This window comes from Lissotriton vulgaris, chromosome 12 (genome assembly GCF_964263255.1).
Source record: "Lissotriton vulgaris chromosome 12, aLisVul1.2, whole genome shotgun sequence".
NCBI classification, from domain to species: domain Eukaryota; kingdom Metazoa; phylum Chordata; class Amphibia; order Caudata; family Salamandridae; genus Lissotriton; species Lissotriton vulgaris.
The window spans coordinates 114150320-114164849 of NC_141700.1; positions in this window are offsets into that span (position 1 = coordinate 114150320).

Sequence of the window (14530 nt, forward strand, 5' to 3'; positions counted from 1 at the left end):
GGGTCCATCAGTAAATCCTCAGCTAAACTACTTGTCCTCATTCGCTTAACACTGGTTAACTCCTTGACTCTCAAGGCGGTATACTCCCTGACCACAGGGCAGGGGTCCTTCGGCACCCGCCGTGTTGGCCGACCGGGCAGATGACACACTTTGGCAATCGGGGGCACAATCCTGTACTGTCTTTGCAACACCTAGTTTGACGATAAGCAAAGTGAGGTAACTCTGGCGACTCTTGCATCTAGCTGATAGGAAGTACTCCCATTACTCATTGGTACATGTGCTGCACTCCAGACTGGACATGATCTTTGCCCCGCCGGCGTTGGTTACGCAGTGCAAATGAGCAGAATATCTGGGATGTATCATATCCGATCACAATCCCTTGCTGCTCTCACTTGGGGTGGGGCAGGTCTAGGCAGAAGATCCCCACTTGTCACTTTCCCACCACTGATTTAGATGATGTGGGGTGCAGTTCACAGATTGGTGAAGCCATACACCAATACTTCCAGGACAATGAATGGACAATCTCAGACACCCTGGTTGAATGGATGCATTTAAAATGGTTTTACCTGGTTTTGTTTAAAGACAGTGTATGGTGTACGGAGGGGCTTAAATGTGGAAATGATTATGTAGAGGACTACCTTGGGAGGTTGGAGAGGGAATGTCTGACCAACCATAGTAGGCATGCAGCCCTGTTGAGGGAATACAGGAAGCTGGTGGACAGGTTATCCAACTTTGATTATAAGGTACACCTACAGCAAACATATGAGTATGGGGACAAAACCGGCCAATTATTGGCATGGTGGTTGTGTTTAGAGACCCCAAGATGCCCAACTGCTGCAGTCCTACTCCAGACGAAACAGGTGGTGAATACTCAAATAGAGATTAAAGGGGTGTTCGAGGGATATTATAACGGTAGGTACAGGGAATCTACAGAAGTGGGATCGGACGTGATCGCTGCGTATTTAGCACAAATCAAAACCCCCACAGTTAGTCCCATGCATCAGCATGAGTTGGACAGCCTGGTTATATGGGCAAAAGTGAAAGGGGCGATAGCACAGATAGCCCGCAGGAAGGTACGGAGTACTGACGGGTTTCTGCTCGAATTCTATGCGTATTACTGCGCCGAGTTGGCCCTTACTTGCTGAAAGTATATGAGAGGGTGGTGGCTGGTGAAACCTTGCTGGCTTTCATGAGGAAGCAGTGATTGTTTTACTTCTTAAACCTGGATGTGACCCTTTATATTTGCCATCCTATCACCCTCTAAAACCTTGGCTACAAGGTTCTTGGCAACATTCTGGCCAATCGTTTTACTGCCGTGGTCCCCTCTTTAGTGCACTCAGATTGAAACAATTTTATTCCTAGGTACAACACATTCATTACTCTGCTGTGGTTATTGCACATTAAGGACAATGTAAAGCACACTGGGACAGAGTGTTAGGCCGCCTCCCTTGACATTGAAAAGGCATTTGACAACTTGGGATGGCGTTATCTTAAGGCGGTTTTAACGCACATGGGGTTTGGACAACCCTTCGTTAGATAGGTGGTATTGCTGTATACTAGTCCGGTTGCCCATGTATGCACAGGGGAAGTGATAGCAGACCCATTCCCGGTGGCTAGAGGCTCAAGGCAGGGCTGTCCTCTATTGCCATTATTGTTTGCTATGGCGAAGAAACCTTTGGTGTGCATGCTGCCGGACACCCCGATCATATCCCTATATGCAGATAACGTAATGGTTTATTTGAGGGCAGATCAAACTGTACTGCTTGGGTTGATGTCGGACTCCAAATTAACTGGGAAAAGTCCTGCTTGTTTTCTCTGATGCCAATACCTATGATCAGAGAGACGCCCTGCCCTGCACGGAGCTGGACTTGCAATTCGACTTGCGTACTTGGGGCTGCAAGTCCATTACGAGGCACATGCCCTCATGGAGGGAATCCTGGAGAAGGTAGTAGCCTCTGTTCGTCACTCACTTCCCTTCGGTATCAGGATGCCACTGTCACCGATTGGCAGGATCTCCATTGTGAAAATGTTGCATTTGCCCAGTTTGTTATACTTCTTTGCCGCCATCCCGCTGATTATACGGAAGGCTTTCTTTTAGGATTCATGGGGAGTTTTGACAAGATTGATATGAGGAGAAGGCCGGAGACGGGTGGCTCTTAGTAATTCATTTGCCCCGTTGGAAGAGGGGGTCTCAGTGCCCCCGACTATCAGCTCTATTATGCTGCAGCTCAGTTGTAGTGGCCGATGCAATGCTTAGATGGTGCATCTGAAAGAAACACTTTAGTGTTAGATTCCTTACCTTAGAATATCCCCAGGCGTCAGATTGGATCCGGAAAGTTTTCGTCAGCAGTACCCCCTGCGCGTCGGTAGGCGCCTTCTGCGGCTCCGCGTCCGTCGTGGGGATCGCCGGGATGACGTCGTCGGAGTACTTAGATGCCGCCCTCGCGCGCTGACGTCAGTTCTTTTTTTCCGCGCCAGCAAGCGCAGATCCGTGTAGAGCTAGTACCCTTAGTCACTTTTTGACTAAATTTTCATCTTTTTGACTATCTCTTTTCGAGTCGACTTCGACTCCTGGTGCCGGCAGGGATGCCCGGTATCAAGCCGTGTGACGCCTGTCACCGACTGATGTCGGTTACCGACCCCCATCTCCGGTGTCTCTACTGCCTAGGGGCCGACCACAGCAACATGTCCATGACGTCGAAGGCTAGGCGGGAGCAGTCCCGCAAGCTTCTCAAGATCTGGCAGTCGGCTCCGCGCCGGTCAAGGAAGAAGTCGAGGGGCCGGACGCGGAGCAGGAGCCCGCACCGTTCGTCGGGCTCCAAGTCCTCGCATTCAGGTTAGTCGAGGCACTCGAAAAAGAAGTCGAAGAAGCGGCATCGCTCTTCAGACTCCCCTCGCCGGTCGCGCAACTCGGCTGAGGGTTCGGGTGGCACCACCCACGCTGCTCTGCCGGAGCCGCAGGCGGTCCCTGTGCTTCCTATGGTTACCCCCACTTTTTGCTGTGATTCTCTGGTTTTTCGACTTTAGTGTGGCTGTGGGCCTGCTAATCAAGCCCACAGCCCAGCTGTTCTCTCTCTTAATTGAAACCATGTACTTTAGGTACATACCAGATTGGTTACTGGGTCACCCTTGTGAGCCCCTGTATAGTGTACCATAGGTACCCAGGGCATAGGTGCACCCTAGGCCTACCAGGGGCTGCAGCATGTATTGTGCCATCCCTGGTTTGCCTTCCAAACTGACACCACAGGGCTGTACACACAGCCTGGGTAAGGTGGTGTAATCACCCCTTACTTAGATATAATATACCTATATCTATATATACATATAGACACATATACACCTATAAGTCACTCCTATGGCAGGACTTGACAATCCTGGAGGCAGGGTGCTTGGTTTTATGTGAGAGGGTGCCCTAGCATGAGCTGAGCCCCTCCACAGCTTTCGGAACCATCTCCTTATAGCTGTTCCATAGTATAGTCATACCTTATACTCTTAAGTGCATTATAATCCTCGCGGTTAATGCTAACTTTGGTTTGGCTTTATCAAAACATGTCGTGTATGGTGTCAAACACTTTGGAATACTACCCCTCCCCCCGCCAGTTCTGGCGGCGGGGGTAGCATTTCACCCTTCTAGAGGGAGAAGACATGTAGTTACTGGTTTACCCGATTAAAGTTAAACAGAGCCCCAGCATCACAAAATGGATGCTGCTGCCACAGACACAAGTCTGCCCTCCTGCTGCAGGATGAAACTCCAGCAGGGGAGGCTTGGACAATAAGTTTCCTGTCCAGGGAGGTGCTGGCACCTCCCCAGACAGGCTTTAGTGTATTGGGGCAGGGAGGATTGCATTCAGTGAATGTTTTTCAGACACTGCCTGGGGCACACTAGGTGCTCCATGCATTTCCCAGTTCAAACCGGTTGCTGGGGCACTCAGTCCCAGCTCTGGCGCAAAACTGGCTAAAGGGGAAGGGGTGTAACCACCCCACCCCAGGTCCACCCATAGGAGGGACCCTAGAATTAGTCCAACCCCTAAACTTACTGTAAGTATAGAACCCCAGTCCCTAGGACTTTAGATTACCCTGGACGAAACTCCGAAACATATATCCTGGACCTTCGACATTCCATTTCAACTGGAAGACAGAAGATATCTCCCTTGTGGTCAAGGAGTGACCACCCTGTTCAAACAGGCACCAACAGCATCTTTGCCGGTCTGCATTTTCGAGGCTCCTGAAGAATCTGCGACACAGGACACGGACTTCCAGACATCTCTGACCCCGACCTTCGCTCACAGCGAAGCTGAGACCCGTGGCGGACACGAGAGACGTGGGACTGAAGCTCCTGGACATCCTGCACTTTGCTACCTGCATCGACTTCCCGAGGTATCCCGAAGTTGTGCATTGGGGTGCTTGAAGCCCCAGACCCGAGCACCTTTTGCACCGAAGCTCAGAGCTCCACACTCCACGAGTAGCCCGTCGGCTCGCTTTGTGCATTTCCGCTCAACGCGTCTTCGCGGTTCCTAGTCCGTTGGCTAGTGAGCCCCCAAGAAGACAATTCTTTATTTCAACTTGCCTTCCTGGTTGCTCCAGGCTTGCTCCAACTTCCCTGCAAAGGAGAAGTTCCACAGACCTTGCTGGTCTGCACCGAAGCCAATCTCGACATCCTGCGTGGGTTGCGTTTGCCAAGGCTTGTTGGGTCCAATCCGGATACCGACACCGCAGTCAACTAGAACCTTTGTGGGACAGCTCGAATCTAGCTCCTGATTGTCGTCGATGCCTCCTGGTCCTCGTGGCTGAAAAGACAAACTTCACCTTTTCACCTGAAATCACCCGACATCTGGTGGCATCTTTTTATCGCCACCCTGGTCACTGGCAAGGGGCCCAGACTCCGTCTCCTCTGCTTTCAGGTTCTTCAGATCTTCGATCCACCCTTGGATCCACCCGGACACTTTTCCTCTGGTCGCCTACAGCACTTATTTGCAGATCTCCATTGAAATCGACTACGAAACCCGACACCAAAAGAGACCTATGCACCTGGCTTCCGTGGGTGAGGTAACACGAGTACTCTGGTAGTCTCGAGGGTATTGGCCCTCCTAGTGTCTAAGTCTAAAAGGGTTCCATCGTAGTTAATTTAGAAGTGTCCTTAAATTGTAAAATTGTAACTTGTTTGTTTCCCATAGAAAGTCAATGGTAACCCACGGCTGTGTTTAGTCACTGCATGCGTCTCTCGTGGGCCTCCTACATCCTAACCTTTGGTTGTCCTGAGTAGCCCCAGCGATTCCACAGGCCCGAGGCCTGCTTTCTACTGACCGGTAATAGGCTTTTCTGATGTAGGGGCCGTAATTAAGGATTCGGTAATTTACCGAATCAGTAATTTAAGGAATCTGTAAATTATCGATTTCTTCAATACCGATTCAGTAAATTACAGAATTCCTAATGTAGGGAGCACTTAAATGAGTGCTTATCCCATGTTAGGATTCTTTATTTACCACCAACTACAAGTTGGTGGTAAATAACCAAAAAAAAACAAAAAGCAATATTATGCAAATTCCTGCAGTGCCATGTTGCAGACATACATGCCCTTAGGGCATGTATGTCTGCAACATGTGCACCCATACACATTTGAGGGGTGCAACAGGGTGTCAAAGTGACACCCTGCCACCCTTCAATGTTTTCCCCCTTTTACCGAATCAGTATTTACTGATTCGGTAATTGCCATTCATTCCTATGGGCCTCCAGGACCATAGGAATGAATGGCAATTACCGAATCGGTAAATACCGAATTTTACAGATTCAGTAAAATTTACCGAAAAATTACCTACATACTATTTACCTATTCTTAAATACCGAATCGGTAAAATTCAGTATTTAAGAATAGGTAAATATTATTTACCTACATCTGGCCCTAGTTTCAAAATCTCCATCATGCATGTCTCACCCCACAGAAGATTGGTAGGATGTTCCAGGGTGCGATTAGCAAATGCCCCAGACGCGGAGTGGAGGTAGCAGATTTCCCCCACATGGTGTGATCGTGCGTGGTGATAGGCCCCTTTGGGTGTAAGTTATGCAAACCGTGTTGGAGGTGACGAGCTGTCAGTTTCAGCCGGATCCTGTTATTTGTTTACTCGATGTAGAACGTGTTACTAAGAAAACTAAGGGTTTGGGGCTGTTCAAAAATCTGGCACTGACTTTGACTAAATGTTGCATTATTTTGGTCTGGGATTCGGCCGTGGTTCCCCCACTGAATCGTTGGCAGGCCGACATACGCTGATGGGCGCTGGCTGAGCTGGTGGTCTGCAGACTGCTACGCATAAGGGGGTATGGGGTAGACCCTCTGGGATATGGATAATCACCCTCCTTGAGGACACAGTTGAAAGCCCTGCGCAGGCACAGATGTGGGGGACCCCAACCCTGTCACGATGCTACTGACCATTCAGATAGATTTAGGGATTGGGTGGACGCATACACTGGCTGGACCAGAGGAGATGTTTGTGGGGTCGTGGACTACGAGATATCCCGACCACTGGTTAGTGATACATGGGGTACGCAGAATGTACAGGTGTAGGAATGGTTTAAGATAGGTCTCAAGTACACACACGCAGTTTTTTTTTGGGGGGGGGGGGGTATTTTTCTGTTTTGTATTGTTGGGTTGTAAATGAACTGCCTGTTTTCTGATATGGCGGTGTTCTACCTTTTTGTTGTTGGCAAGTAATGCGTGCCATCCTGGTCAGGTACGTAGGCCCACCCGAGGTACAGGGTCTCAGTGGGGATGGAGGGCAAACACAGTACACTGTATTAGAAGGCATTATGAACAAATACGATTAAAATGCATCTGACTTCCTTCCTTTGATATGGAGTGTTGTTAATGCATGTCATTTGTGGTTCTGCTACATATGTAAATCAAATAAAGATATTTAGAAAAAAAAACCCTGGTTAACTCATCACTAGATCAGGGCTCTCTTCCAGACTGTCTAAAAATAGGTTACACTTCTGTCCAAAAAAAACAAAAAAATCATCACTGAACCCGAATGACTATAACAACTTTTGAACAGTATCCGCCCTGCCTCCCCAAAGCAAGGTGATGGAAAGTTTTGTAACCTCCCAGAAGTCATCCACATCCAGGACAACAACCTCATTGACTCCCCTCAATCCGGATTCTGTCAGGGCCACAGCACTGAGACTGCAATTCTGCAGATTGTGGACGACGCCCTCTGCATTCTCCACACTGACAACTCCTGCCTCGACCCCGCCTCTGCATTTGACAAAGTCAACCACCAGGCTTTATACCCTGAAGCATAAAATGGGGACTGATGGTGTCTTCTTTTAAGTGGTACACCTGCCTCATACCTAACAAACTTCTCTCAATAGTGTAAACATTGTGAATGCCGCCTTGGATCCAGCGAGCCTGCAACAATGTGTCCCCAAGGTTCAATTCTCTCCCCAACTCTTTTCAACCTGTACCTGGAACCCCTCTGCACAATCCGCAGCAACTCCGAGTCCTCTTCCACCCATCTGCCAACGACAGCCAAATTCACTTGACGGGCTCATTGGCCAATAGACTTCCCCTGCCAATTAAACTCCCTGAATAGAAATCAAGCCTTGATAGCAAACAACCACCTCAAACTAAAACCAGTAAAAACAACATTTCTTCTCATAGCTCCAAACAAAGTTAACTGTTCGACCCAAGAATGGATGGATCTATTCCTGTACATTGTGGGCTGTCCCTTCATCACTCAGAATGCCAAATCCCAGGGAGTCCCCTTCGACAGGTCTCTTGACCTCCAAAGTCGAATCTCCTCCATGGGTAACAGTGTCCGTTTCCAGGTAATGCTGCTTTTGGTAATCAGGAACCATATCCAGGGTGCACCCTTACATCTGTCGTCCAGGCGCTCGAGCTCTCCGGATTCCACCACAGGCTTGCACTCCTCTCTGGCATTTTCAAAGTCCATCTACATCCTTTCCGGGCAGCCCGCTTCATCACAGGGCACAAGAAATGTGATCACATCTCCTCTATTTCATGGTCCCTTTAGTGGCTTCATCAATTTAAAAGTGCCTGAACCACTCAAAGCGCTTCACCTCTCTTTACCCTCATACCGCTCATAGAAACTGAAAATCTCAGGCACCAGCCGAGATTTAAGAAACGCTCAATTGCTCTAACTCTACTAACCCACCTTCAAGCATGGGTGATACATGAACCAACCCTCCTCCGGCAGTGGCACAAGAATCTGGAACTCCCTCCAGCCGAGCCTCCACCTGACCACCTCATGTCACCTTCAAAAAATACCTCAAAACTCTTCTCACTGAACCACACCTGGCCTAAACCCTTACTCCTTCCAAACGCTCCCATCAATCACATATCACCCTCAACCTGCACAAACTATTAATGACACAGGGTACTGTACCACCTGCCTTTCAATGCTATGTTCTACAATGAATATGTGTGAAGCAATTTACCTCCTGGTATAGAGTCACCTGCTGATCACTCCATTTTTAATGTACATATATATTTTCTATTTGTTAATCATATTAATTCTGAAGTGCTCTGGTGCTTCTGGGCCATGTCTGCACTATATGAAATCACAAAAATGAATATATAAATGAATATGGGTTTTAAAGGTTATGAGATGGCAGGAAGGGAAAGTACAGAAGTTTGAAGGCGGGCATTGGACTGAAGATTAAGGGTGGATGAAGCACATGGAACTGGAACTGAAGATGAAGGCTGGACATTCAGAAAGGAACTGGAGTTTAAAGGTAGGCATGGACCACAGAAATGAAGGTAATGGGATGTTATTGGAGTAAGGAATGGAAAATTGAAGATGGGCCGAGTGCAGGAAACCTGAAGACGAGGGTGGACGTGGAGAAAACAATCAAAGGGTTGATGTCAACAACAAAGCACAGAATGGAAGATTTAAACTGGGCTATAAGCATGGGACTGAAAGTTAACTGAGGACATGGGGAAATAGTTTTTAAAAAAATGAACATGAAAACATGAACAGTGGGTTTAGGGATGTGGATGGAAGACGGCATGGGGCTGACATGATGAGAATGATGCTCACATGCCAAAGTATGCCAAATACTGTGCCACTGGATTTAACCTAGCCTGGCTAATGAAGGGTAATACCCAGAAACCGGTCCTAGGATGCTTGTTTCCGGTCCAGGGAGGACCTGGCTTGGCAGTTTTGTCTTGGCTGTTCCCACGAGGCACAGGGTCAAGATTGATTTGCATATGGCTGGGTCTAAACTGGGGTGGCATGGTGAGCAAAAGAACAATGGATTTAACCCAGATCTCTTGACTGGGGGTGAATGTATGATTTATTCAGCCTTCCGTCCATCATTTGTTTGCGTAGCAAAGTCCAAAGTAAGCATGGACCAAAGAATTGAAGGTGGTATGTGGTCACGGACCATGGAAGTAAAGTTAATAGTGGGCATAACACATGGAATTATAGGTTAAAGTACTGTAAGAGGCACAGACATGAAGCTGGAAAGTGGCAGTGGCAGTTAACTAAAAACAGAGGGCTGAAAGTAACGAGTGGGGAGGGAGCCTATGACTGATCATCTAGGACAGTGGCAGCCAACACAAACAAGAAGTGGGTGGCAGGGTAATAATACATTTGCTCCTCTGTGTTCCTCTTATTCCTGGTCCCAGCAGACACAGGGACAGCATTAGAGACTCTTTGTGCAATCCCTGCACTGTTCTCATGCTATGAGAGCAGCTCAGGGATTGGTCTGAGCGGGCTGGTTTAATGCTCGCTCAGGCACAGGGAGCCGGTGGCATTTCTCCAACCCGGCTGTGCAACACAGCTCGGTTGGAGAAACCTAACTGTTCATGTCTGTTTGGCCAGCCTCAGACAGTCGGACAAACAGACATGCACACTGTTCTACTGCGCTACCATGGCCTGGCCCTGCCCCTCCCTACACATGCTGGCCCAGCCAGCAGGTGAAAAATAAAACAATAATAAAATATTGTTTTCTTTTTCAGCTGCTGGCTTTCAGCCAGTGGGGCGACCCTCCTCCGCCATTGTGGAGGAGCTGCCACTCTCTAGAAGTAAGGAACTGAAGGTGTTGTGTGGGCATGGAGTACAAAACTACTTCTGAAAAATAATCTGAAGAATGAGTTTCAAGCTTCAGGGTGCAGCCAAGTCTGATTCACTTGTGATTGGTAACTGTCTGCAGTAGGACAGTTAGCAAAAACATAGGGATGACTCCTAAGCAGCCCAAAATATTTAGTGGTGGCTGAGATTAATTTAGGTGTTTCACATCTTTTTTCTTATGGGGTACCTTAAATGTGACCGGACTGCCCAGATGTGGATTCCAAATGCAATTTCACACACATTTTACCTCAGTTTCAAGGCCCAGGTAGTCCAAAATATGACTTGGGCTGATTTTTACTCCCATGCAGAGGGAAAGTGGTCTACCAGTTAGAGTTGGACTATCACTCATGGGTGGGGCAAGGACTCATTTGCATGTGGTTGGTCCCTGTCTGTCGTGGCACTGTAACCCTAAACAAATGCATCATGAGTAATTAAGAGTGGATGACATTACTTCAAGTTTTTTTCCCATCACGTTTTTAGTTCCCATAGTGAGACGTTCTTGTCTTGTTTGTGTGGTAGGCACTGGTCTCGTAGGTCACGGTGCCACAAGACTCAAAACTTCACCTCCATAAAAAAGCCCAAATATGTCTAGCTTTGTTTGAGTTCTGTGGACAGAGCCTAGCCATTCGGAATGCATCCTTTGGGAAGTGGGGAGACTAGCTCTGTGTTTCTCTGCCAAGTGTCACCCTGAGTTTTTGGGGGCCCTGGTCAATCAAGACACATTTTAGTTGTTTTTGTGTGATCCTCTTTGTGAAAATGTAATGCATATTTTAATATCATTTGGTATCATGCAGCCTTAAGGCAGCAGAAAAAAGTGTAGTGAAATGTAAAGTTGGGCCCCAAAAGATATATTGCCCGGGGCCTCAAGAGTCCTTACGATGACACTGGATTTAGTACAGTGATTGAAGTGCATTAAAAAAAAGTATGGGAACTGTGATGATGGGCACAATGGGGCTGGGGTGAGTGGGTGTGGGCAAATGTGTGGCTAAAAAAACTAAATATTCTGTAACTTTTTTCAGTCTTTCACCTTCAGGTAACTATATATAAAATACTGCACAACTTAAATCAAAACTAAATGCAAGTTTGGTTAATCAGTGGGAAATGCACTATTGTACATTATGAAACCTCTTATTAGTTAATGCACTGCACCAGTGAGCCACATAATTGAATTCTGGTTGGTGTGGTGGAAAATTGCGACTTGTGTATGTTTAGTGCTAAAAGGTCCCAATCTGTGACAGAAAGCACTGTGAACATGTAAGTCATTATTTGAAACTTGCATTAAATACAGTATAAGATAGGCTGATAAGAAATGAGAAAAATGGTTCACGATTTTTTTAAGTGCTTCCATAATATAGATTTGACTTATACCCAGACTGTGAGTAGTGCAATTGTTTTTTTCCCAATGGTCCTTTAAAAGCACAAACGTCACAGCTTAGCTGGTAGCTCCCTGATAATACCCCTCAAAAAGCATAAATGTGCATCATCAGGAAACTTTAAGTGATTCCATCAATTTTACTCAATACCAGCTTCCAAGCACCCTTTACATTTGCATATGGACCAGTTGGGCACATTTACATTTCTTTTAGACAAGCAGCAGGCACCCTGGCAGGAAGGCTTGTTTAGCTGTCTGCCCCTCTCCTGGTTTCACAGCACAGGAGATACCCTGCCTTAAACTTAGTTGTCTTCTCACAAAAAGTAGGGGAATCGTTTTTCTAAACACTAAAAAAGTATGGTTACGTCGTGCCCCTCAGATCTCCCCCACTTCGACCACTGGTTTAGTGTGGGCATGGAAGTTAAGGGTGAGTATGAGACTGAAGGTTAAGGGTGAGTATGAGACTGAAGGTTAAGGGTGAGTATGAGACTGAAGGTTAAGGGTGAGTATAGAGCACCAGGCAGAAGGTGGCAGACTAGGTAATGGAGGGTCATAATGGGTGGAAGGCATGGGTGCTGCTCGTTTTAAGAACATATGGGCGTATATTTCATTAGCATGGCACTAAGGTCTTTGGCTGAGCACTGCAAGGCAAGGGTATCATGCCAGTGCTGGTGACATGCCAACACCAGTCCAGACCCTCTTTTGCACGAGTGCTTTGTGTCAGTGACATCTGTACCTCGTGGACATTCAGTCCAGGGCTGCGCTGTAACTTTGGAAAAAGCGTCTCAGTGAATTGAAGCTAAAAGGGGGTCCTTAATGCTCGCTGAAGCCCTTGCGGGTCTCCGTGTTTTCTACCTCGAATACGCGTGAGTTTTAAATTAGAACTGGAGGAGAAGGATTTTCCGTTCCTAACACACGAGGCAGGTATGATTCAGCCGCGCGGCGGGCCGGGTCATCTTTCCAGACAGCCCCGGCACTTCCCCCCCACCGAGCACCATAAAACCCCCTGGGCCCCGCAGGCCGTCCTATTCTTTGCAGCGTCGGAGGCCCTTCAGTTTTCAGAGGATTCATCGTTCTACAACAGGTACAGTGTGGGGTGGAAACCCTGAGATTCCTGCGGCACTGACAGGCACAGCAAGGGGTTCATAGCGATAGACCTCTGTGGCACTGACAGGTACGGCTTGGAGTCTGTAACCTCTGGTCTCTGCAGCACTGACAGGTACGCCTGAGATCCCTGCAGTTATGACTGGCACAGGGTGAAATCTCACCACCTACCCTGAGATCCCTGCAGTTATGACTGCCACAGGTTGAAATCTCACCACCTACCCCGAGATCCCTGCAGTTATGACTGCCACAGGTTGAAATCTCACCACCTACCCTGAGATCCCTGCAGTTATGACTGGCACAGGTTGAAATCTCACCACCTACTGAGATCCCTGCAGTTATGACTGGCACAGGGTGAAATCTCACCACCTACCCTCAAATCCCTGCAGTTAAGACTGGCACAGGGTGAAATCTCACCACCTACCCAGAGATCCCTGCAGTTATGACTGGCACAGGGTGAAATCTCACCACCTACCCTGAGATCCCTGCAGTTATGACTGGCACAGGGTGAAATCTCACCACCTACCCTGAGATCCCTGCAGTTATGACTGGCACAGGGTGAAATCTCACCACCTACCCTGAGATCCCTGCAGTTATGACTGGCACAGGGTGAAATCTCACCACCTACCCTGAGATCCCTGCAGTTATGACTGCCACAGGTTGAAATCTCACCACCTACCCTGAGATCCCTGCAGTTATGACTGGCACAGGTTGAAATCTCACCACCTACTGAGATCCCTGCAGTTATGACTGGCACAGGGTGAAATCTCACCACCTACCCTCAAATCCCTGCAGTTAAGACTGGCACAGGGTGAAATCTCACCACCTACCCAGAGATCCCTGCAGTTATGACTGGCACAGGGTGAAATCTCACCACCTACCCTGAGATCCCTGCAGTTATGACTGGCACAGGGTGAAATCTCACCACCTACCCTGAGATCCCTGCAGTTATGACTGGCACAGGGTGAAATCTCACCACCTACCCTGAGATCCCTGCAGTTATGACTGGCACAGGGTGAAATCTCACCACCTACCCTGAGATCCCTGCAGTTATGACTGGCACAGGGTGAAATGTAAATGTAAATGTAAATGTAATTGAGCGTATATAGCGCACAGCTACCCGCAGTGGGTGTCCCGGCGCTTGCTTAGGGAACCCGTCCTGATATTCCCCTGTGTGATAGCCCCAGCGGGTATCCACAAGGTGAAAGTCAGGCATCCCGCCGCGAAGGGCCGTTGTGGAGATTAAGCAAGCTATTGCCCAGAGTCGCAGAGTGTGAACCCGTGAGTCGAGAAGGCACCGGAGCGAGAATTATCGAGTCCGTGGAATTTTTAGCCCAAGACCCGCCGAGGCGGGGAATTGAACCCTGGTCCAGGACCGATCTCAGCTTCCGGGTCTGCCGCCTCTAACCCCTGAGCCACACTTCTCCACAATCTCACCACCTACCCTCAAATCCCTGCAGTTAAGACTGGCACAGGGTGAAATCTCACCACCTACCCTGAGATCCCTGCAGTTATGACTGCCACAGGTTGAAATCTCACCACCTACCCAGAGATCCCTGCAGTTATGACTGGCACAGGTTGAAATCTCACCACCTACCCTGAGATCCCTGCAGTTATGACTGCCACAGGTTGAAATCTCACCACCTACCCTGAGATCCCTGCAGTTATGACTGGCACAGGTTGAAATCTCACCACCTACTGAGATCCCTGCAGTTATGACTGGCACAGGGTGAAATCTCACCACCTACCCTCAAATCCCTGCAGTTAAGACTGGCACAGGGTGAAATCTCACCACCTACCCTCAAATCCCTGCAGTTAAGACTGGCACAGGGTGAAATCTCACCACCTACCCAGAGATCCCTGCAGTTATGACTGGCACAGGGTGAAATCTCACCACCTACCCTGAGATCCCTGCAGTTATGACTGGCACAGGTTGAAATCTCACCACCTACTGAGATCCCTGCAGTTA